This window comes from Lonchura striata, chromosome 14, assembly GCF_046129695.1.
Source record: "Lonchura striata isolate bLonStr1 chromosome 14, bLonStr1.mat, whole genome shotgun sequence".
NCBI lineage: Eukaryota > Metazoa > Chordata > Aves > Passeriformes > Estrildidae > Lonchura > Lonchura striata.
Window position 1 is genome coordinate 13,666,268 of NC_134616.1, and position 21,703 is coordinate 13,687,970.

Sequence of the window (21,703 nt, forward strand, 5' to 3'; positions counted from 1 at the left end):
AGTTGCTGTGTAGTCACATCATGCGTCTTCTTTGACCCACAGATTTTCAAAAAGAGAATCATTACTTTTATCATGGATTTTTCTGACCTTACAGTTCATACTAGAAAGGCACCTCATTAGATTGTTAGCAGTATGTGCTGAAAGCGTGGGGAAAATATTGTCAGAAGCAATTCACCTGACTGCCCTCCCCTTTGAAATGCATCAGCAACTTAACGTCTATTCTAAAAGTAATTATCTGTTTATTTTACCATTCTTAAATAATAACTATGACCAAATAAAAACTTTTCTATGATTTTTCCCCTCCTTTATACGGTGACCATTTTTAGTAAAAATATTTTGCATTAGTAGATGTTTGATATATCCTAAAGTAAGGTTTAATCTTAATTTGTTCCTGAATTCAGTAATAAAAAAGTAGATAATACTTCATTCTGATTTTGCCATGCTAATTTAAAATAGTGTTTGCATTGAAAACTCTTTTGCTCTGCTGAAAGCTAGGAACAACCAAAGTTTAGTGGATATTTACTTTAACTTCAGTTCCAGTTTATTCAACCGCCTAAACAGACACAGGCTTCAAAGACCCTGATCCTGAAATGGCCATACATGGCTTCTATCTCCAAGTGAGCAAACAAGTGAATTGAAACTTGTATCTTGAATATTTAAAAAAAAAAATACCCAAATAGGTGCATGCTTTGGAACTTGGAAAATAGATTTTGCATACCATTAGCTTGTAAAACTGATTATTTTTTCACAAAGGAGAGATACTGGAAAAAAGCCCTCACTTTTTAGACAACAAAATGATTTTTTTTGACATAATGCCCAATTGAGATAAAATGTAAATGTCAACATATCAGAAGAAAATGTCTTAAAAGTAGTCAAGATGAAACTGTCAACCTGTGTTTTGACATTCTGCCATGAAAACAGATATGATCCTATGAAACTTTTCTGTTGCATGCTTCCAGCCAACTCAAGAAAGCACCAAAATACATCTGGTTTCATTTCATAAATTTAGAAATATCCTTTTTTTTTTTCTTACTTGCTTAAGGGGTAATCAGAAGCTGCTTGTCAAACCAATCACTGTATGATTAGATTAGCTCTTAGCACATATGCCTGAGCTTTTCCAGTGATTTTGATTTACTGTGGACACCTAGTAGTTACTGTAATCTTTATCACTCAACATTGGTTTTTGCTTACATTTTAATCCCTAGCTCTTGCTGTTGCATTGTTCTATCAGCACAGTTGTTGGTGTGTCTGTCATGTTGTGGCCCCCATGCAAAGCTAATTAATTTCTTAATCTAGAAACATAGTTAGCCTTGTGAATTAAAAATTCTGTAGGTTAATGATCAAGACTATCTTCAACCCTGGGTTTAGCCTCTGGCAAAGCTATTAACTATTGAACTGCCTGTGCATGGTGATCATCCTGCACTTGGCTTTGTTTCTGTTCCTAAGGCTTTGTGGCCCCCTGGTTATGGGCAGATGCTCATGCTACGTAAAGAACTAAGAGATAATCCACACCCCAAGGAGATGGGAGCATGGAAATGAGAGTTATGAGATGATTATTGGCAGATGGCAAGTGCAGAGAGGATTAAGGTGTCCTAAAGCAGTGTAGACAGTGGGTTCAGTGTCTGAGGTCCCAGCCCCTCTCATTTCTCTTTTAGCTTCACATTAAACATTTTACAGTGGTCTGTAAAGCAATGATCTACTAAAGACACATTCACAAGCAATGTCTATGCTAGCAGAAAAGTATATGGATTTGGTCTCAGGTCATTATTGCAATGTAAATAATAAATAAGGCAACAATTAATCCATCCCTGTTCTCTGTGGGCAGAGAGATGAAGCAGCTCATCCCTCACAATCATCAGCACTGTGCATTTCACATGAAGGCAGTGTGCAGCTCCCTGTTTTCATCACTGTGTATGTGTAGAAGCATCTGCATTAAGTCTGGCAAGTAAAGTAATAACTGTAGTTTTATGTTGTCATGCTTGCCACAGAGAGTGCTCTTACCCCTGCCCCTGCAGTGTCCCACATGTTCAGCATTTCCACAGCACTGCAGTTGCTACATCCTGCAGGCAGAGGTGCCTTGGCTGCAGGTTACAGGTGCCCAAGCCAAGCAGGCACCCAGGGGTGATTTGAATATAGAAATTTTTCCTGTTTCGTGTTTTGCCCTGCAGTTTTGAGTTGTATGACTCTTTTTTTTCAGATGCAGCCTAGCAAACTCATAAATTTGTTTTTGGGTTTCAGAGGGACTGCATTGGCACCTTGGGGTTTCCTGGAGATTTTTTGCAAACAAAAGGAAATGTTCTGTTGATTTATGAAATGTAGATACCACATATTTCTAGGTTTGGTAGAACTGTTTTGACTAAATCCTTGAAATATTTGCCTTACCCCATTTAGGTACTTTGGAATTGGAAATTGTGATGATTCGTGGTTTTGTTAAGCTTTTGTTCTGCCAGTTCTGCTTTTCATGTTTACTATTCTTACAGTAGCAGCTACAAAATCCTCCCACAAGCAGACTCTCACTGTGTAAATATGACACTCCCTGCCCAAAGGAATTTTTAATCAAAAGGCTTGAACAAACTGAAGTGAAAGAAAAGTACCCCCTGCACGGGAACAGCAGCTTTTTAAAATTGGGCAGGGCTGCAGCCATTAATTCAGTTTGGGATATTTGGAGTTCCATACACGTGGCAGCCACTGCAGCATCAGGTAGGATGGGAATTTACAGTGCACTGCCTGTAATGGGAATTTACAGTGCACTGACCTCCCAGGCGGGCACTAACTGGGGAGGTTTTTATTCCCCTGGAGCAGGGAGTGTGCTGTAAATGCCTCTCTGAAAGTCTCTGAAAGCTGCTTCTGGCATGGGTTACTGCATCCTTGAGGCTGCTGCAGGATGACCTAATTCTGTGCCTGTCCCCCTGTGTGTGATCACCTGGGCACACTGCTTTAACCCATTTTGCTCTGTAGCTCTGAGCCACAATAAAAAGGTTCTCCTCTGAGGCAGCTGGGAGGTTGTTCCTGCAGTCTGCCCTTACCCTGCTCACATTTACTGCAGAGGTACTTCTGAGAGAGCTGCTCCTACACGGGGGGTTTCAAAATCTGAGTTTACCTCAGATCACCTTCTCCTCAGCTAAGGCTGGGGTTGTGTCTGGAGGCCATAACACTATCAATCATCCTGACTGGGAACCTGAGCACAAACTTGGCACTGGAATATTTTTCTCTAGTGATAGCCTTTTGCAAGTCTAATCTCCAGCAATCACTTCCAAATAGCACATAGCAATCAGAGCACTGGGATTTTAAATGGGACAAAGCAATTCTTTAGCAAATAGAAGACACATAATCTGCAATCAAATATACTTTCTAATTGTGAAATTAATTTTTTTTAATAATTTATTTTTGTATTTATCTGAGAGCTATTTTCAGGACCTTTGACTATTTAGAGTACATAATTTATTTCCTTTCTGAAGAGTATTGTATGCATTTGTATGCATTTGGGAAGAGAACTAAAAGATGAAAATTTTGTATATTTTTGAATGTGCACATTAAGAAGCAAAAAAAAATTACTTTATGCCAGTTCTGGGATAAGGTACAAGACTCATGTAGTTGAGATCTGCCACTCAGCTGGGCAGAAGCACAAAACCTGCTGAGTTCCCTATGCCTCCCCTGTGCAGTACCAAATGTCTGCAGGACCTGCCTGCTGAAGGAAGGAGAGGGAGGCATTTGAGGATGCTGCTGTTGCCAGCAAATGCTGAGCTGCTGGTTGTGCTCTGTCTGAAGGATGGGTGGTGGCAAAACACTGCCCTCCTTCCCTCTGCTCACTCCTGCTCTGACTGCCTGGCTGACCCGGGGCGCTGACTGCCAGACCTGTGCATGCATCAAAGACTTTTTATTCTGGCCTGGATTCCTTTTCCTCTGTCCAGCTCTGTGATAATTTTTGTGGACCAGGTGTTGCTTGGTTATTTGTGCTTGACTTTCCAGTTAGATGCTCTTTATCTGTCATTATATATTGATTACATAAAGAACATCTCAACTTTCGGCACAACAAGCTGTGTCAAAATTGTGGCAAGTGGCAGTGATTGTACATTCTGTTGCCTGAGAAGGTGCTTGGAGTTCTTCCAGCTTTTATTTCCTGTATTTCCTGTTTGCATTTATCATCCTTTATGTGCTGTCTGGTGTACTACTTCTCCAGCCAGTGGCCAAATTTTCAGCCGTATGAATCAGCGTAAACTTCAGACACAAGTGCTTTGGCACAATTCCTGTTGTAAATTCCAATTCCAGGAGTGAATTGCTATTTTAAGATAAACATCATAACACTCTTAAATTTTACGTTTGGACTGACCTTTATCAAACCAAAGCCTTGGCAGGGAGAACTGCCAGTTATGATTTCAGAATAATTATGGTATGAGCAGCTAATGCCATTGGGGGAAGTTCTTTCTGAGAGAGTAATGCAGTCTGCAGTTTTCTCTCAGAGTTGTTGTTTGGAGAGCACACTCCAACCCCTCTGCCTGCCTGAGCTGCTTTCCTGCTCTTCATTCCAAGGCATAGCACACTGCATGCATTCCTCATGCACTGTGTACCTGACAGTGCACATGGAAGCTGAGCCTGAGGTTTATTTACAGTAACAGTGCAGATCATCTCCATTCTAGGAATGGACAGCTGCTGCATCTTGTAGGATGAAATTTATACCAACCCAACTTGGTGCAGCTCCAGGGCGCTGCAGAAGTCTCTGCAATGCCAAAAATGGCAGAGCCACACTCAGTTCTGTGCTGCTTCTGGGCCAATGCACTCAGGCGCCTGTGCAAGGCACTAGTGAGTGCTTCTGTGCCCAGCTTGATTCATATTTGTCTGGGTGTGCCTGTGCCCAGCAATGTTTACTCTCTAGAAGACTTACTTGGAATTCCTGGAAGGCAATTAAATACTGCTTAAATACTTATTACTTAATAAATAATAATAATTAAACTAAATACTTAATTACTGCTATTAATAAGAGTAGTGACAAAACATTGTACTGTAGCCACAAGTACTAAATTACCTTAGTTTTCAAGACTGCTTACATTACTTTTACATTTTTACATTGCTCCCACCACCTCTAAACAAAATCTGCTGGAAATCAATCTTCCAGTGCACTTGTTCAGTCACTTCCTTGGATATATATATATATATATATATATATATATATATATATATATATATATATAATTTCTTTCAAGCAAAACAGACACTGGGATTTTAGATTAACCAGCTACAGCCCCAATCTCTATTGGAATTCTTAATATGAGTCATCAGGTATGCTAATTGAATAACTAAGTCAAGTCATCAAATAAGTTAATAGCTTTGGTTTGTCATCACCACACTTAAAAACTTTCCTAACAAGATATGGAAGTAATAGTTAAATTACAGTGCATATAGTAAGAGCATGCCATTATTTCAAAAGGAAAAGAAATCAAAACCCTGACTGCTTTTCTGAGATATTATCTTCCTCATGGGACAGCTTTCCACATGTTTGTCATTTTAAATGGGAATATGGAATGAAGACAGGTTCTTTGTTGCACTTAGAGCAGAGAAATGAGTTGTCCATCGTTCCAGCACTCGTGTGAACTTCCAAGGATGAATGAACTTGGCAGGGTTGTTTGTGCCTTATGGGAACCAGCCCCACTGGTTGCCTCAGTTTTGCTGGTTAGGCTCTTGCACGCTGGGTCTGGTGCTGCTGGCGTGGCTGAGTGGGGATGGGCAGTGGCCAGGCTGCCACTGCCATCCTGCTGGCCAGGTGCCTGCCTGCCTTGGAAGGATTTATCCGAAACCCACTTTGGATATGTCTCTGTGCTGTCTCATTTTACAAATCAAGGGAAACCTTGTTCCTTTGCATGAGGAGAAAGGCATCATTCTGTAAAATTCCTCAATTTACAGAGAGAAGCCTGTCCACAGTGTTTCTTTAGTGAAGGCTGATTAAAACCTCTTCATTATTTTTTTCAGTGCAACCATTCACTCGAGCCTCTGACATCAGAGCATCAGTAATTGTTTCAGCTGCTACATCTAAGAATCTCCCAGGAGAATTTCAGAAAAACAGGTTTTTACCAGAGGTTTGGCTTCTTTGTCTTATCTATCTCATGTTGTTTTTACTGAGAGTTTAAGTGGAATTGTAAGTGCTATGTCACATCCAGCACCAAAATAATAGCACTTTATTTTTGTTTCACCCTACCATTCTGGGTATTTAAATCACAATTTTTATAGAGTTTCACCAGGAAGCTATTGAAGACAGGATTTATAGCAGTGATTTTTTTGTTTGTTGTTTGGGTTTGGGTTTTTTTCAGAAAAACACTACTCCCATGCTGGTGAAAAAATGTGCATCTCAGATACACATTTAAAATTCTTATAGTAAATACGATCAGGCGAATTGTAAAATATTTATACACACTGCTATGGGATGAATGTGAATAAGGGATGCTGGTCAATCTTATTGTACTGAAACACAGCTCTCTGACCTAATATAGAAGTTGTGCACTTTATACTTTCCCTTATGGAGTGAATTTTTGTCCATTTCTTCTTCCCAGCACATTTGTTCTGATATGGTTTGGAACTTAGTATTTTCCAGGACTGTATATTTCTGCAAAATTTTCATCCAGGATTTAAAAAAAAAAAAAAATTGGCATGTAGTCAGGTGCCCATGCAACCACACTACCTTAATTGCTAGTGGAAAGACATCAAAAATCTGCAGTGACACTGCAGATATGCAGGTCAAATAAGATAAAATCTTATATGCAAGTTAAATAAGACTTATGCCATCTTCAACACAAATTTTTTCTCTTGTTGTTCAGTTCAATTTTAGATATTTGACATCAATAATTGTATCGTGCTTCTGTGTAACTTATCTTTGCCACTGGGACGTTGAGAATTTATTTGACAAATGCTGTGATGATCTTGGATGTGTTTCACCAACAATTCTTGTTGTCTACACCATTCTAATATTTGTAGACAGATATTGGGTTTTCAGTAATCTTGAAATACAAAGCAAAATTAAAAGAATTAAGGGGGTTATCATAGTTTGATTCAAATTTGAGATTTAAAAAAACCCTTAAAAAACATACAAGCTGATTGGATTTTATGGAAAGGAATTTCCAGGGAATGGAAAAAAACCCACAAACCACAAAACCAAAAAAACCCAACAAAACCATCAACATACACAGGCACACAAACCCCCAAAAATCTCCGAAGAAAAGATAGCATGGGCAAAACTCATCTCAATTTGTGAGCTGTCTAGCAAGTGTTTTTTAATCCTTCTTTTTCCCTGCAGAAGAAAAGTACCTGGTATCATTATGAATTTCTCAAAAGAGAGCGAATTATTTTGAGTAAAACAATTTTTTCCTGTAAATCTCTATCTTGTGAAAAAGGCCTTGCTGCAGGGAAGCATTTTAATGAGAAATTATTGAGTCACTTTATTCAGCATCTAGGGAACACAGGCCCACAATGATCCATAAGTTGAACTGTGTCCTTAAAATTGAACTGTATCCTCTGTGTTCAGACAACTCAGAAGAGAAAGAATCAGCACTGCAACAATAATTCTCACTCCTAACTCCTGAGGGCTTGAGTTCCCCAGGTGTATTGCTGCAGTCACAGGCTGCAGAGACAGTCCACAGAAAGAGACATATGTTGCCATAGAAATGCAAGGTTTTGCTGTTTAGCAAGTGACACAGAAGCTCCAGAAGCCTACACTCAGTCCCTGCTTCCTGCTCTGTATGTACATTGAAGCAAATGTAGTGATTTTTAGGCTTATTTCCCACTTGCAAAATAATGTAAAATTATTTGCCTCAAAGAAAGAATTAAAAGGTAAATTAAAAAAAAAAAAAGAGAGAGAGAAAATAATAAAAAAGCCTCACAAGTCTCTTCTGATAGTGGGAGCAGCTGGAATTTTTTAAGAAAACAAACCATGTCAGGAGGATGGTCTTAGCAGCCAAGTCTGTCCACAACCTCAGTTTTACCTATTTCCAAGCTGGATCTAAGTCGTTTTCTCAACCATGCTCTTTCCTGATCAACTTCTTTTGCTCTGAATATTTTTGAAGAGGCATATTCCAATTTTTCTACAGGCAAAACAAATGCAAACTGAAAATGCTTCTCAGGTCATCTCCCTTCTAAATATATGAAGTGGCCAAACAGATTTGTGCATTATCCCACACAGTTTTGTTTCTCCTTTGCTGCCCTTCACCAGCTTGTGTACTGCTGTTACTGCTCCTTGTTTGCTTCCCTTATCTGCCGCATTCAAGACAAGTCATCCTGGATTTATTTTTTCAAGTAGCATTTGGTGACAAGCTGTGGGTTGTGTGCTCCAGGAGTGCAGACACAATTGCATTCATTGCTTTGTCTATTACACTGAATTTTCTTACTCTCTTTAAGGGGGAAAAGGTCATCCTTCTGGGTATGACTTCCTGTCCATCAGCTGAACCTGTGAGCTGGATTTTGCATGCTACAACTTTCCTTTTTGCTTCTGCCTTGTGTTATCTTTATGAGAAAGATGCAGAAAGGGAGCAGGGGCCTCTATGGCTCTAAATGTCATTTAGTATTAAAGGCTGTCAAATGCAGTCCACTTGTAACTATACATTACTGTTACAACACCCTCTGGCACATGGAAAGCATCACAAAAGCAGATGTTCTAGGAAGAGAAAACTTAACTAATTTAAAAGTTAAATCACAATCTGATATGTTTTTTTCTGGGTGACACATAGTGAACACAGTCTGAGAGAATCCAAGCCTGCGGGAAATAGATAAATGAGGTCGTGAATAGGACTGAGAAGGATTTTCTGAGTTCAGCCCTTCAAGTCCTGTGCCTCAGAGCATCACAGGGGTTTGGGAAACTTGTCCCAGCCTGTTGGCTCTCTCACCCTGGGGATTAATCCTGGACGTGCAGGGATTTAACCTTGTCAGTGCAAGAGCTGCTTGGATGTCAAGGACTCCCCTGAAACTTCCACTGTTCAGAGAGGGTAAAGCTATATGTGAAATCATTCTTAGTTTCCTTCAGGTTGTTTCCAAGGCTCCATGCTTTATTAAGAGACAAGTTCTTCAGCATCCCTCTTGTAGATCATGAAAAGAGGAGGGATTTCTATGCTCTGAAGGTTAATGTCTTTACCTATTTGAGGTGAAAACAGATGAACCACTGGAATTTGAGTGGCTTTGGTTTTGTACTCTGGCTGCAGTGCATATTATGGAATTAATTTTCATGAAGATCTAGACATTGTTACCCAAACATGTGTTAATTATGGGAACTTAAAAATACTGTATCTTTGTAATTGAAACAGAACAAAAGTATTGACTGTCCCCAAATCAGGAGGCTTCTTGGGCCATTGATCTGTGTTGAGAAAATTTTCCTCATTCAAAATAGAAAATGGTTCAGTTCCTCTAAAATGTTATAAGGAAGTATTACATGAACCAGCATTAAGTGGTTTGGTCTAGTAAGGAGCTGAGGGAGCAGGGTTGATCTACATTTTTGATGTATCATGAGTGTGAATCCGTGTCTGCAGTTATTGCTTCAAACAGCAAGGGTGAGGCAGAAGTAGCTGAGTACATGCTCAGATCTTAATTCCTTTGCCTAACATGAGAAAGCTTTGGGGTTTTGCTTCTGTTCATAATGAAATTAAATGCATGTGATTCTCTTCAACCTCAATATGTCTGTCTGTATTCTAATAACTCCTTGACCTCTTGGCAGACTTCTTGTAAGCTGTTGAATGCTCTTAAAGATATTAAATACCCACATGCCATACAAATTAGACTAGAAAAGGATGAGTTCTGTATTCTAATTGAGTAACATGAGAGCCTATTTTCCAGAGGGGCTACAAATTGTCTTTGAGAGGAACACTGCAATTGAGGTCACAGTATTTATTAGAGACCAGAAATTCTAAGTGGGAGAGAGAACATTTCCCTCAACTTTTGGAAAAGTCTTAGGAGAAGTTTATATATTATATAATAACATCAAATTCTTAAGACCTTCACCATGTAGACTACACAAGTTCTACAATACACCTATTTGAGTGCTCCATCTCTTCACCAGTTTTGAAGATAGATGCTACATTTACTCTTTTATGGGCATTTTGCTCTATAAAATCCTTCACAAATTTTCAAAGTGAGTGTTCTCAGCTCTTTAAACACTTGGGGATGTAGTTTTCCAGACATGGTGCTTTGAGAACTTTACAAAGAAAAAGACTGAGTAGAAATGTACTAATACAGTTGTCTTAGAGTACAACACAACATTTATTTCTGAAGAGGGGATTTAGCATTAGTAGACATCTAATATTAAGAAACCCACCTCTTTAAACATGGGTTCCTAATTGAAAATGATTCCTATGGGAATTGTCATGTCAAGATGAATAATCCTTGAAGCTTTAATAATTTTTTAATTTGTGTCACTTGTTTGTTATAACTGGAGATGTTTTGTGCAGCTTTTCTGTGATTAGCCATTGGAATGGGCTGCCCAGGGAGGTGATGGAGTGACTGTGCCTGGAGGTGTTTAAGCAAAGCCTGGATGTGGCCCTCTGTGGCCATGCCTGGTTGGCAGGTGTTGCGCTCAGTGCTCTCAGGGGTCTTTTCCAGCACATCTGATTCTCTGATTCCAAGGATGGGAAGCCCAAGCCTTGTACCAGCTGCACACTATGAAGATAAATCCAGTATTGTTGAGGTAGCGAGGCATTCAAGGGTTCATAATGCCTGGCAGGAAAAAGAAGTAAACTCCTGGGACTGTTTAAATCTCACCCAAAATTCTGGAGTTGCACAGATGTGAAGCATAGCACACAGAACTCTCAAAACTCAGAGCAGTTAATTTTGCTTTTAGTAGAACTATTTAGATTCTGCTGAAGCCTTAAGGGGGATAAATGACACTCATTTTGCTTGCCTTGATAGCTCCTATCACTGCCATGTTAAAATCTGTTTCACCCTCCAAATTTAAGTTAGATATAGATGAATGTTGAAAACACTTGAGTGATGACATCATAATTAAAGATTTTTAAATCTTCTAATGGGAAGTCATTTGTGCTGACTCTGAGAAGTCAGATAGTATATCACAGGACACAGCACATATTCTGAACTGGCAGAATGAAATATGCCTGCTGCTGCATGTGGTTATATAGTGAGAATTTCAAACTTAAACTCAGATCAGGATAGAAAGGAAATTATGCTTAATATAAAGTTAAGACTTTATAAGCAAAATAGTTCTGAATGAATTCTATATTTGGCGTATGTATAACTGCTGTTGTATATGGCAGACACTTTTCCATCAAGATATTTTTGCTTAAAATGTGAAAATATTTCTGTCAATACTGTGTCATGAGGGTTATTTTGATTTTCTACACCCAGAGAGCACAGAATGCAGTTTTATGGAACATAGGTTATAAAATATGCAAAGCATCCATATAAGAATGAATTTTCCTTTGCAAATCAAATTACATTTTGGGGATACTAAACTGATAATTTCTGAAAGCCTCCTCACAGGAGTGAAAATTATATAATTATATTCTCAAATGCCCTTCACTTGTGTTTACACTGCCTTGAAATTCTATCCAGAGGCTGTCAGTAGAAGCATGACTAACCACGGAGGCAGTGATCACCTTGAAAACTGGAAATGGACTTTGCCTCCCTTGCAAAAGTGCCTGAGTCATGGGTAACATAAATCTGAACAGATTTTGCTTCTTGGGAAGAACCTGCAGTTGCAATACCTGCTGTTATCATTAAGTCAGAAAAATGTAAGGATTATGGAAGTGCAGTAGGTTACTCCATAACTTTTTAAAAATTAAGCCTAGCTTTGTTTTTAAAGTGAAGTAGAAGGACCATTTGCAGAAGGGAGCTGGACTTCTCAAAGCCAAGATGGGAGTAGGCTCCTGGTCAGACAAACCATGATATTGAAAGCAGTATTTAGTATAAGAATCTGAGTGTTAGGAGCTTTAAAGATAATGGCACATTGGAGATGTCAGCAGCAGAAAGCTGGAGCTGCACCTCAGCACTGGACTCAGATCTGACTGGAGGAGCCAGGAGGGTTTGAAGGGTGCCCTGTGAGCCTCTCCCGTTCTCCTCTTGCCCACAGAGCTGGCAGGATCCTGGCTGCTGCCCAGCAGTGCTGCTGCTCTGAGGCTGCAGAGATGTTTGGCACTGAGCAGCCCCCAGGACAAGCCCAGGGGGTTTTCCTTGGCTGCAGAGCCATCTGCACCCAGGTGTGGCCTGGGCAGGAGGGCAGGGAGGGCTCTCTGTGCTAACCCCTCTCCCTGCTCTCCCAGCACTGGGGCTCTGCCTGCTGGAAGGGAGCCAATGGGCAGATGGAGTTTGGAAGCAATCTCAGGGAAGGATGCTGTTACAAGTAGCTCTTAGTCTACCAACAGAACTTAACAACTTCAAGATTTTGTGCAAAAAGTTTAGTTTTGGCAGAAAGCAAAGCAAAGGCAAAGAAAACACAAAAAGCGATTTTCCACTTGGAAGTTGTTTGGTTTGAGGTCTGTCAATCTGTAGAATCTTTGTGTTTCTGGTCTGAAGAAGATCCTTTATGCACAGACTCCTACAACATCCTTTACTCCCTGGTCACTGGGGGATTCCTGCCTGTACCCTGAGTGTGTCAGCTCCAGTCAGGAATGGCCCACTGGGTAAATGGCCCCGAGCAGTGAGATGTGGTTCAGCTCTCTGACATCTCACCAGATGAGCAGCAGTGCCTGCAGTTTGGCTAATGAGCAGCACAAGGCAAAGAATACCCTGCCTTTCCTTCCAGGTGCTGCAGGCTTTTCCAGGGAGAGCACAGAGCACTTCTTCCCAAGTGGTGAATTACCTAATTCCAGTAAATTGCCTACTTCCCAGGTTATGCAAGCAACTTTCTTTTATAGCTCTACAAGGACATACTGCCATGCATTGTGCAGAAAATACATTATTATACCAGTTGCTAAAAGACTAAAAAATATCTCAGTGTTTTTCTCTTTTAAAAAGAAGTAATTTCATTAATATTTTTTCCACAACAATGAGCAAGTAAAGAATATCTCCCTGCATACCATTTTCAGGCACAGCTCATCCTTGGTAGTAACTTTGCATTGAGACATTAACAGCAGCTTTTATTATTCATGGTTTTGATCTATTTTGTGGAGACAGAACAATACTAATCAGTTGATTTGACTTCTTCTGAAGTAGCTATTGTAAAGCTTATATAGGAAGGAGATAAGAACACAAGATGTCTTTACTCTGGTGATGCCTTAGGTTTTAGCTTTTATATTTTTCAGATTCTGTATTGTTTTAGTGTGTAGTTCTGAGCTTCATATTAGGGGATGGTGAGCTCTCTTCACAGAGAAGGGAGACAAAACAATTCCTTCTCTAGCTGGGGACCAAGGACAAATGATCCAAATCTCAGCCCAAGAACACAAACGTGGGCTGAAGAGAGAAAAACAAGAAGGATGGGACTTCATAAGCTAAAGCTGTAACTGGACAATTAATTCCAACATGCAAATGGAGCAGAACTCTCACTTATAAAAGGGAGAGACCCTGTGACCCGTCAGGGATTTTGTGACCATTTTGGTTCCCCTTGGGTGCAGCCCTGTCTGAGCTCTTGTGCTGCCCAAGGTGGATCCATGGAGGCCTTCTAATAAATTTAATTCTTTAACTCTGTCTAGTGTCTGTTCTAGGTCAGCTTTGATAAGGCATCTCTGGAAAGGGAAAAAAAAGGAAGGGCTGTATTGCCATAAAACACTAACACTTTTCTGTAAGCTTTTCTCTTTAGATGAATTTTTCTTGTTAATTTGCTTTCTTGGTTATTTTTGGGGGATGGTAGTATTAGTTAATAATAAGATTGATGTAAGTAAGCTAAATTTCATTCATGTGCAGAAAGTAGAGGGTGATATTCTGTGCTCAAACCTAATGGTCTCATTGCTGTTAAATATAGGTGGTGGTTAAATATAGGTGTTGTTAAATACAGGTGGTTGTTGCAAGTGTTGTATATACAGAAAATGCTTTCAGCTAGAAGACAATCTCAGGAAAAAATAGGATTGCATAATATGGAGAGTAAGGCTCTGTAAGACAGCACTTGCTGGTCTAAGTCTTCTAAATATGATCTTTATAATTCCATCTCATCCTTCAAATTGTTAAATGCACAGTTATAAAGATGAGTGTTTTAATGTGAAATGGTCATGGACTTCTGTAGGAATCTGATCTGCACTCAAAGCTGTCATAGCTTCATAAGACACTAGTCACATAGCCTGTATTCAAATAATTGCATATTTTTTACATTCATGTGATATTTCTCTTTTACTGCACTTCTGTAATTTTCCATATTAGTTTGATGGGACACTTAAATGCTATTGCTTGTGAGATAAATAATTCATGGTTTCTGAAGCTTAACTATGTCTGTAGTCTTATACTATGTCAAGGCAATGTTTTATGCAGCTTTGTTTTAATTCATGCTTTGTTACCTTTATTATCACTAATTGTTGTTTTATAACAAAGCTATAGTTTGGAATCAGAATAGATATGCTTTAATTTAATCTGAACTGGAGCCTGATACTAGCAGTGTGTTTGTCCTTTCCAGAAGTGCAGCCCTGCAAAAGGCTGCTGTGCTGTTTATTTATCCATTGATATGTTTGAATGGGATGTATGTTGTCTATTGTCTTGAAAGTATTAAGTCAAATTGGTACCTGGAAGAACTGAGTAAATATTAATATGTACAGAAAGCTTCCCTATGAGTAAATAATATCTGCAGATCTCTGGAGATGATGTATTTTAATGCAGCTTGAATGTAATATTTCCATTTGTAAACAAATTTGATCAAATAAAATAAGCAGTGCTGGAGCCTTAATGTAATTCTATTATCTATAAGTCAGTACAGGAAACAGCAATGCAGATGCCTAACAAGAGCCAGAGTAGGTTCTTCAGCTTTGCTGATAAATATCTGTGTAATTCATGTAAGCCTAATAATCAGGCAGAAAAGCAATAACCTTAGTCGTGTCAGAACATAAATGGAATACAGATGAAAGTTGATGCTTTGAGTAAAAATGCATGCCAGAGTTAATGTAAGGAATAATGATATAAAGCTGAAATTCAAAAACTAGTAAAAATATCATTTGATATCCCACTATACAGGGAAATACAAACTGCTCTGAAATAAAGACCAGAAAGGATAGACCTGCCATTTTTGGGGGGTGTTCTTTGGCTGTCCATACCTTCATTTAAGCAAGCTAGGGGATAGAGGGTATCTGGGGATTTTAAGTACAAGCAGGTAGTATATGACAACTCTTGAATTTTGAATTGAACAGGAGAATTTTGGGTTTTTTTCCCTGCTGATCTTTCACCTTGGGTTTAAGCAACTCTCTAAAATGGCAATGATTTCAGATAGCCTGTAAAATGTTGGGAGAGAGAAGGATTTTATCACAGCTCTAAAGTTACCACCTGCTTTTTTTTCTGCAGGGTGCAGCTGATGGCAGGGCAGGTCACAGTGCTGATGATTCTGAGGAGCATCATCTCCATGACAGCAAGGGTGAGACTGGGGTACCAGCCCTGGGCTGAGTCTGCCTCTGAGGGGGGCCCAAGGAAGGTTGCAGGAATGCAGTGCAAGAATATTGCAATGAATAAATAAATAAATGTGTGTATGTGTGTGTAGCATGCAGGTAAAAAAACCCACCCAAGCTGTAAAAAGACATTGAGTCTCTGGTGTCTGCTCTTTCAGTGATGAGATTAGAATATTTCTGCATTTTCTTTTGAAGAAAATTAAATACTATTCCAGTCTGTCACCTACATGCTATTTTTGCAAGCACGTCAGTACTTAGCAGATGGAATCAAAGAGATTGGAGCTATATTTTGGAAGCACCTATTAAAAAACCCAACAAAACCCAACCAAAAAACCCAACAAAACCCACTATTAATTTTGTTTAACAGAAATGAGACACCTCCCAGTGTCGAGGAATGCTCTCCAAGGCACAGGTTGACAGTCATTACTGGCACAGTGGAAATTCCTGTTGTCTTTACTGACAGGAGGATCCCACCTATTGTGAAATCAAAGGAGTAATCAAATCAAGAGTTTATGTTTCCACCAGATCATGTTGACAGAAGAGCTCCATCGTGCTTGACATAAATATAAGAAAATTGAAGCTTTTCTTCTTCACCTCTCTTACCATGCACAGCCTGTGAGCTTGGAGAGCTCTTGCTGGCTGTTAGGAAGAAACAGTACAAAGTAATTCCATAAGTGTATTCTTTCTGAAGGGAGTTTAGAAATATTCTGGAACAAAAGGAAGCAGAATGAGTCTGATAAGGCAGCATCTTGAACTTATTGCACATTAATGGACAGTTCTATAGTATTTGCCTGCTTTCAAACCTAGTCCATCCACAGGTGTAACCTGTCAGAGTGATGTGCCTCAGCATGCTCATTGCCTTCTCTGAATGTGTGTAAATAAATGTTTCTGTTTTGTTGGATTTGAGCACAGGTATGTACAAAGACTAGGAAAAGGGATCATCAGCTGCAGAAGTCCTATGTGTTAAAATATTATTCATTTTTAGAGAAATTTTTCTTTCTCTGTGTTCTTTTTGTTTTCTTTGACAATTCTACCTGTTTTGGCTCAAAAAATCCTGTTGTCTAATCATCCTGGCTCTAGCTATGGAGAAGCTGCACTATGTCAGTAAATAATCTGGTACTGTATCTCTCAAATATTTTCAGTTCAGTGCTACATGGTGAAGTGTACTTGATGCTTTCCAACTGAGATCTTGAGGAACGACCTCCTTTATGAAACATTTTCTTTCCTTGCTATTTCCAAAAGCAAAATATAACATTACATAGAAATTTGAGAAAATGGAGGAGCACACAAGTCCGCATTTCCGAGATGCATGTGATTATGGAATTTAATCTGTGAAGGCCAAACTTCTCAGGAAAATTGCATCTGACTTTATAAGACTTGGCAAACCTCCAAGTCAAAAAAATATTTCTGCTTTTTCTGTTAAAAGCAGAAATACTCTTCCACTTTTCCTGTTAGCTGAGAAAATTCATTTAATTTCCATTCTAAGAAAAATGAAAGAATAGCCCGGCCTAAAATATTTGAGTTAGTATGTTGTATTTTATATCAGTGTTATATTTCATATAAAAAATGAAAGACCTGAGAAGGTTTGTCTGTAACTCACCTTTTCCGTTTTTGCCGTCACACTGACAAGTTTACTTGAAAATCAATATTTTACATTGAAAAAAAACCCATTCTGTGTCAGTAACACTCTCAAGCAATATGGATCTCAAAGAAATATGCCGAGATGTGGCAGGTAAATATTTGTAATGAATAATCTGCCTGAACCCCACAGAAACTGCAGATTTGGAAAACAAGATGGCCATTTCCAACAGTGGTGCTCTAGCTATTCTTCCCTTTCTCCTTGGGTACTTTTGCCACTGTTTTTACCACAGGGCTGCCTCGTTACTCTTCCCTTGGCATCTGTGCCTCTTCTTCCTGCAAATGCCAACCCTCAGGAAAAAAGCATCTCGTAGGCAGCGATGGCACAGGCTGCCCTGCAGGAAGAAGGCATTTAGCAGAGTGAGAATCATGCCAGCTACTCTGGGAGCTTTCTGTCTGCCCCAGTTTTCCTCCTGCAGAGAGAAAGAGGTGGTGGGGTTTGGGTTGAGCCGTGGGTGAGAGGCAGACAATGGTACCTCCTCTCGTCTCTGCCACCTCAACTTTCTGTGCTCCCACCCTTCTGTGAAATGAGGCTGTTCACACTTACCTGTGTCCTGTAAAACAGTTCAGGATTTATAATGTGTAAAGGGCTCTTGATCCGACATCTTGAGGGAGACAGCAAGATGATGGTTGGATTCTTTGTGCTTTTGAATAGGAAGTCTGTAGGATTTAATCTGGAAAAAAAAAAAGGTGAATTCTTTTCACTATGAACCTGGATTGTCTGTTCCAGGGAACATGTACTGGAAGCAAATCCATAATAATTGTATTCTATATTCATACATATCTAGGTCTGAAAATAAGCTGTTACAGTAGCAATCTCTCCAGAATTAGAGTGCCCAGCAGTTCCCAATATTTCAGCCCTGCATAAACCCCAGATTGAGGTGAAAGTCACTAAAATTATCATGAAGACAATGTGGAGTGATTCTCTTCTGTCATAATGGGAAATTGGAATGTGGAATATGTTTTTATTTTTTAAATTTCCATATTCCCACTCTAATTAAAACCAAGTGTGTTTTACTCTATATGAAAAGTAACACAGAAAGTTTAATCTGGAAAAGCCAGGACAGCTGAGCTTGGACAATATAAGTCAAAATCTATGTTAGTAGGAAGTGCTGCAGATGGTTGGAGGTTGCAGGCAGATTTTATAAAAGAGAAATTATGTTTCATTCTGAAGAAAATGAAGACAGAACTCCAGCCTGTCTCATCAGAGTGTGGAAAAGAATTCAGGTTACATATTGAATGTAAATGAAGTATTTTGATTATTTTTACAATTTTATGGAGATTAGAGCTTTACTGTGAAAAGTACAGCTTGAGACTGATTTTTTGCATCACAGTCTGAAAGCAAATGTTCGAACAGTAGGAACTTCAAAACAGATCCCCCTACTTCATTTATATACATATATATGTGTATATATGCATATATAATTTTAAGGGAATCTGTTTTTATTTAAAAGGAGTATACTCGTCCCCCAAGCTAGTTGAATTGTCATTGCACTCTTAAAATATTTTTTGGGATATGGATCAACTTTTGTGAATAGGCAGTTCCTATGCAATACAACCTTTATTATGACTGGTGACCATAGGGCTACCTCAGCTTAGAGAATGATAATCAGGGGCATTTTGGAATATTTAAATAGTAGAAAGATTAGATTTTTTTTCTTTTTCATCCAATTTTCTCAATGTGTTACACAATAATGAAATTATGAGCAGAGTCAATATGTTCTTTAATTCCTTACAACTCCTACATCTATAACTAAAGCAAGGGAGAAGTTGTGCTTTTTTGTTTTAAAGGAGCTTGTGTCATTTATTACAAAGGGAAAAGAAAGAGAAAAACAAAGAAGTGGATAGACATTGATGCACAGAGAACATGAGTGTTACCTGAGAAAACCCCCTGAAATTCAGCAGTCGATGTGCCAGAAGGACTTTCAAAGTGATCCACAGCTGTATGGTTCAAACCTTCCCTCATGTCTCCAGCAGAGAAGGAAAAACAGAGAATCCATCCTTCACATTTTAGAGTTCTGCAGCTCAAGGGTAAAACTGTGAAATGCCTGATTCCAGTTTTCCTCAACTTCATGGCAGCAATAAAAAGAGCATAAGTAGAAAAGAACTAGATATCTAACAGCTTAAAAAGACATATTGACATTGGCACATACTTATTTGATGCAGCAGTTTGTGGGATTTGTGCTGAAATGGAAGACTTTTAATAAAGCAGTTGATATCTTGCCATTAAAAAAAGGTGTAAAGAAATGCCATGTCAAACTGTGTTCTCCACAATATGCATGTGAATGAAGGGAAGAGTAATGAAAAAGCTTGCCAAGTCAAACAAGATAAAAGCAAAATAAAAAATTAAACCACAAAGCATTGCTAATAGTAGCACAACATGGCCTTTCTTTGGCTGTGTAATTCTTGTTTTGGTATAGCTTTGAAAGTATTTGTTTCAGCAGGAGTGAGAAGCCCCTGTGCTTGCTGTAGAAGCTTCACAGAAGTAGCTTCCAATTACTGAAGCAAAATGCTTGGCACTCTTTAAGAAAGGAATTGGACACTTGTATGAGAGAGAAAAATAGAATTTAGGCAGCTGCAAAAGTTGGATATTTTGATAAAATATTATTTATCTCAAAGTTTAAAAGCCCTATAGCAAGTCAGCCTTTAACTAATTTGTGTGAGAGAAGAGCTTACCTCCAGACATCCGATTTTATTGTATCGATTTTACCCTGATTTTCCAAGTTTCATTATTCGCCTCAAGGACTGATATTCAGTAAAATTATGCTCATTAAAATTGGCCTAATCCAGCATATCACATTTTATAATTCTGTCTTCTTAATATTTCCTGTATAACAAGCTTAATTAGGTTAGCTGGAGTTCACAGAAAAGAACTGTTCTGTGTTGGATTGAAGGTGTTTTCTTTAGCTTTGATGGATAAATGGCTGTCTCTATCATCAGGCACAAGTAATACAATATTTTCTCATCTTCCTAGATAGGTTGTCAACATGTGGTCCATAGCAGCTGCTGTGAATTTGTACTTTTTCCAATAGGAAATATGGTAAATGTATAAACCAAAATAAAATTGCAGAGGAAATAACTTTCTTATGTATTTCAGTAACCAAAGTGTGTTGGGTGATGTCTTGATTTTGGTGGTTTTGGTTTTTTTTGGTTGTTTTCATTTTGTTTGTTTTCTTGGTTGGTTGGGTTTGTTGCTGTTTTGGTTTTTGTTTTTATTTTGTAACCATGTATGAGTTTAGCTGTAATAGAGAAAATAAAGATTTCCTTTCTGGTCCAGAACTGAAGACCAGACATTTTGCTCAAATTGAAAAAATGCCATTAATTTTAATATGTTTTTATCTTCCTCTGGCAAAGGAGGTTAGTATAGAAATTCTTCTCAGGTGCAGCCTGCAAATGGACTCCATCCAAAATCTGCCAGAAGTCAATAGAGAAATGTTCATGCTCTTCATTTGATACTGGATCAAGTCTTATTTTAATCTCTGACCAAGATTACTGTCACAGTTCTGGCCTGTTTCTGGGTAATACAGGTTTGTATGTAAATCTGTACTTACTAAAGCATTTAAAATCAGTTAATAAGTGGTAATGAGATGAAGTTTTCCTCAAATGAAGTACAATTCCCACTGATTTTCAGAAGGCAGATATTTCATTCTTGGTTTGTTCAGTAGTGGGCAGGGTGGGATGGGGTGTCATTTTAATTTTTTTATATTTGTTCTTTTTCTCCTTAAGAACTAACAAATTGAGCTACAGTTTTATAACCATGTATAGGGAGTTTAGTCACAGGGTTTCCATTAAGAATGATCTGTTACCTCCAAAAAATGTTAATGTTCCTAATTTTGCTTTATTATTCTTCATTACATAGTTAATAGAAATGGAAGTACATGCCTAATTGCACGCTAAGGAAAACTTGTCCTTTTATCTATGGTTAGGAGCAGATCCATGGACACGGTGTTAGGAAGAAAAGAACTTCGAAATGAATGGTGGGATCTCCTTGAGAGAGCTCTAAGGAGAGAAAGCCAGAAAATTGAGTTGTTTATCACAGCTTTTCTTTACTATCCTTTTCTCTAGTGACTTACAGATCAAAGTTAAGTTTCACAGCTTGCATTTAATGACCTAATTTGGATTGTGGCTTGTATCAAAATGCTGAACAGAACATTTTCCATTTTCTATTTTTATTTTAGTCTTTCCCTATTGAAACTACCCAGTAAACTTTAGATGGCTTGAATTGCATGCTGATTCCCAGCTCTGTATGCAGTGCAGGACTGGTGTTCTTCAGCCATACTCACAGGACTGCCTGTCTTCTACTCCAATGCAATAGCAAAAGAGCTAAGAGAGCTGTCCTTTATTTCACAGCAGCTTCAGATAATGGCCTCTTGTGCTAATAAAGTATTGCAGGATGGAGAGATGAGGAAAGTTACATTTTTAAGAGGAAAGATGAATATTTGCTCTTAGGTGTACAGGGACCAGGAAACGGAGGGAACAGTTACTCTTCAAAATAAAAGAGCCAGAGACTGGTTGTGGTCTAAGTGGAGCTGGAGAGTCACTGTGATGTTGGGACCTTGTGCTGTGTCACA

The 21,703-nt window shown here is 38.7% G+C and overlaps 1 long non-coding RNA gene across 1 annotated transcript in view; it reads left to right on the top strand.

Annotated features, from left to right (window-relative positions):
- The window catches only part of LOC116183650 (uncharacterized), a 134,824-nt gene that overhangs the window by 75,741 nt on the left and 37,380 nt on the right, over positions 1-21,703 (top strand). Inside the window, exon 2 of the long non-coding RNA XR_004148314.2 lies at positions 15,394-15,463. This is a non-coding gene — a long non-coding RNA (uncharacterized LOC116183650). The remainder of the gene's footprint in view (positions 1-15,393; positions 15,464-21,703) is intronic.